Source organism: Myotis yumanensis, unplaced genomic scaffold (genome assembly GCF_028538775.1).
Source record: "Myotis yumanensis isolate MYYU_CA2020_CCGP unplaced genomic scaffold, mMyoYum1.0.hap1 SCAF_41, whole genome shotgun sequence".
Classification (NCBI taxonomy): domain Eukaryota; kingdom Metazoa; phylum Chordata; class Mammalia; order Chiroptera; family Vespertilionidae; genus Myotis; species Myotis yumanensis.
This window is the reverse complement of record NW_027223792.1, coordinates 116,582-120,762: the sequence shown is the minus strand read 5'-3', so window position 1 is coordinate 120,762 and position 4,181 is coordinate 116,582. Positions and strand designations below refer to the sequence as shown.

Genomic DNA, 4,181 nt, shown 5'->3' with positions numbered 1-4,181 from the left:
CTAAACGCTTGCTTGGTGAACTCGGTCGCCGACCAAGACAACAAGCTTAGGGCTGAGAAGCTTGGCAGAGTAGACCGAGCTTTCTTTTATAGCCCCAGACCGTGGTGGGAGGATCCAAACCAGCCGCCCGCCCGCTCCACCAATCAGCCGCCCCCAGGAGTGAAAGCATCAACTGTTGGGCGTCAAGTTTCAGGTGCGGGCGAACATGCCCCAAGCTAGGCCCCGCACCGCATGCCTCTTCAGGTGGCATTCACCCAAAGGACCGAAAGGAAAGGTTCTGCTGAACGTGGCTGCGCCTGGCATTCATTCCTCCAAGGGAATGGGCCGGGCGAGGGTGGGGTGTGGATGTGGGTGGGTGGCGGACGCGGGTAGACCGGAGACGCAGACACACCGAATGAAGCTGGCCTTGGAGGTCATGGGAGGCTGAGGGGGAAGTTGATGTGTATAAACTGTGTATGGTTTTGTATATTAGCGAGCCCCTTGCTTGTCCTTCCCCACTCAGGTCAAGTCCGGGCACCGGGCTCTGGCTGCAGGAGGGTGGCTTGCATTGGCGCTTCTCGACCAGCACAGGGCGGGACTGCCCCGCCTGAGCTGGGTCATCTGGTTGACAACCGCCCCGCCGCGCTCCCTCTCTGGATGGCTGGTCAAGCCCCCACCTAGAGACCAAGTCCGGGTCAGGCCACATGGGATTGCCTAAGCTTCTGTGCATTGAAAGGCTGGATTGATATCATTTCTAAGGAGGGTTTGTTTTTTTTTAAAGAGTTTATTTTTTTAAAGAAGATTTTTATAAGGAGGGTTATTTTTAAGCTTTTTGTTTGTTTGTTTGTTTGTTTGTTTGTTTGTTTCAACTCCCTCATTGGACACAGCACTCCGCCAGCTCTCCCTAGGTAAGCAGTGCAAGACGACGTCCTGGCCTAGCTCCATGCAATCACGGCCTTGCTGGTGCTTTACCTTGTGGTGACCATTGTGCCCTTTTGGTGGAGAAAATGGATTGGAGTATTGAAGCGGCAGTTGCCACTTTTGCTCAAGCAAGACCACCAGGAATTTATACGGGTGATTATTTGAAAGAACTTTTTCGTCGCTATGGTGATATAGAGGAAGCACCAGCCCCACCTGAATTGCCATATTGGTGTTTGGAGGATGATGAAGAGGAAGATGAGGAAAAGGATGGAAAGAAGGAACCAGAACCTGGGCCAAGCGCCTCCTTTGGCAAAAGGAGAAAAGAACGGTTAAAACTGGGTGCTATTTTCTTAGAAGGTGTAACAGTTAAAGGAGTAACTCAAGTAACAACTCAACCGAAGTTAGGAGAAGTACAGCGGAAGTGTCATCAATTCTGTGTCTGGGAAAGGTCTGGATTCCCTGGAGCACAGCCTGTTTCCATGGACAAGCAAAATATTAAACTTTTAGAGCAGAATCCATATAAAGTAAGCTGGAAAGCAGATGGAACTCGGTATATGATGTTGATTGATGGCACAAATGAAGTTTTTATGATTGGTAGAGATAATTCAGTGTTCCATGTTTCAAATCTGGAATTCCCATTTTGTAAAGATCTCCATATACATTTATCAAATACTCTGTTGGATGGGGAAATGGTTATTGATAAAGTAAATGGACAAGCTATACCTAGATATTTGATTTATGACACAATTAAATTCAATGCATAGCCAGTTGGAGATTGTGATGTTAATGTTCATCTTCAGTGTATAGAATGAGAAATAATAAATCCTCGACATGAAAAAATGAAGACTGAGCTCATTGACAAAACACAGGAACCATTTAGTGTCAGAAATAAGCCATTTTTTGACATTTATACTTCAAGAAAGCTACTTGAAGGAAATTTTGCAAAAGAACTTAGCCATGAAATGGATGGACTTATTTTTCAGCCTACTGGAAAATACAAACCTGGTCGATGTGATGATATTTTAAAATGGAAGCCTCCCAGTCTGAATTCTGTGGATTTTCACCTAAAGATAACAAGAATGGGAGGAGAAGGGTTGCTTCCTCAGAATGTTGAACTTCTTTATGTTGGAGGTTATGAAAGACCCTTTGCACAAATCAAGGTGACAAAAGACCTAAAACAGTATGACAACAAAATTATAGAATGCAACTTTGAGAACAACAGCTGGGTCTTCATGAGACAGAGAACAGACAAAAGTTTTCCTAATGCCTACAACACTGCCATGGCTGTGTGCAACAGCATCTCAAACCCTGTCACCAAGGAGATTCTGTTTGAGTTCATTGACAGATGTGCAGCTTCTTGGGGACAGAAACGAAAGCATCATCTGGATCCTGACACGGAGCTCGTGCCTCCACCACCTCCCAAAAGACCGTGCCCTTTGACCTAAGTCCTGCCTCTGACTTCAGAATTGAGAGGAGAGATGAATGAGGAAAAAATGCTGTCGCCCCATTTGCAGCCAGAGAAATTCAACAAACAATGTGGCTTGATGTTGATACACATTTGAATTTTTTTTTTTTTAGAAAAGTATTGTAGCCAGGCTGTAAATATTTGACTCATTTGTTTTCTTAGTGCTACAATAAATACATCATGGATTTAAACATTTTATTTATATTTGATGATCGATGTTCCTCTCTCATCGATGTTTCTTTTTTTTTTCTTTTAAAGAATATTTCATTTTATTGATTTTAGAGAGAGACGAATGAAGAGGAGAGAGAGGGGGGAGAGAGAGAGAGAGAGAGAGACAGAGAGAGAGAAAAAGAAAGAAAGAAAGAAAGAAAGAAAGAAAGAAAGAAAGAAAGAAAGAAAGAAGCACCAATTAGTTGACACCTGCTGGCCCTCCAATGGGGACTGAGCCTGAAAGCTGGGCATGTGCCTGACCATGAAACAATCCAGTGATCGGTTGGTTCATTGGTCGACACTCAACAACTGAGCCACACTGGCTGAGCTCCAAAATCTATTTCAACAATAACATCAGCGTTTCTTGCTTCTCCTCAAGACAACTCAGTTGGTTAATGTGTCTTTCTCCTAGGTCAAGTTTGCAGGTTCCGTGCCCGGTCAGGGCACAGACAGGAGTCAGCCAATAAATGCAATGCTAAGTGCAACAAGAAATCGCTCTCTCTCTCTCTCTCTCTCTCTCTCTCTCTCAAAAATCATGAATTAAAAAATATAAGGTACAGTAATTACATTGGTAAATTACAATCACTATTTGGTCATGATTCTATAGGAAAATACAGAAAACAAATATTTATAACCTGGAATTGCATGGGATTCAATATGCTGAGTGAGAGAGGCCCGTCAGACAGACAAGTTATCCCAAGATTTCCCTTCGATGTGGAATCTATAGAACAAAGTGAATGACCAAACACACTCCTAGGCACCAAGAACGGACTGATAGTCGTCGTGACCAGGCCTAGGGAGCGGGGGGGGGGGAGGGAGGGGGGATAGAGGAGGCACTGCAACGCCCCCTAAGATGCACCCCCAACACACTTCCCAAATTAAAAATTAATCTGGTCAAAATGCCAACATTGGCCTAGTCTGAAATGCACTCGTTTAAAATAGAAACCACGCCCTGTGTGTGAAGGGGGGCCAGGGGAACCCCTGATTTCCATAGGATCTCAGAAAAGATGCACAGGGCACACACCCAGGACTTCTGAGACCAACCTCCGTGCATCCATCTGTGCATTTGTCCACCGAACCATTCATCCACCCACCCACCCATCTATCCATTCCTCCATCCATGCATCGGTAATCACTCACTTCCAAACCCCAGGCCTCGGACGCCCTCGCCCTACACACCGCCTGCCAGTCCAGACTGGGGAACTCTGTCTCTCTTCGATGTTTATAACTCTCGATCTCTCTCCCTTCCTCTCTTTAAAAAATGTATAAAATATATTTAAAAAAAATAAAAATAAAAATCAACAACAACAACAACAACAACAAAAAACGGGAACAAACACAATATTTGTATTTGCATGTGGCTCGTGGGCCATAGTTTGAGGACCTCTGATCCACATCATCTGCTTCTGATATTCACCTATTGACAACATCATGACATATCGTCAGAAAGTCAGTAGTAGCTTAACGCTACGTCACAATGCCTATGTCATTCACCTCATTTCATCTCACCACATAGGTATTTTATTATCTCATACCATCAACGGAACAATAAGGGTGTATACAGTATAGTAAGATAGATTGAATGAGAGAGAGAGAGAGAGAGAGA

General features: G+C 44.2%; 1 pseudogene; it reads left to right on the top strand.

The window, feature by feature from the left end:
• Window positions 1–205: 205 nt before the first annotated feature.
• Window positions 206–2,345, top strand: LOC139000899 (mRNA-capping enzyme pseudogene; annotated as a pseudogene).
• Window positions 2,346–4,181: the final 1,836 nt, after the last annotated feature.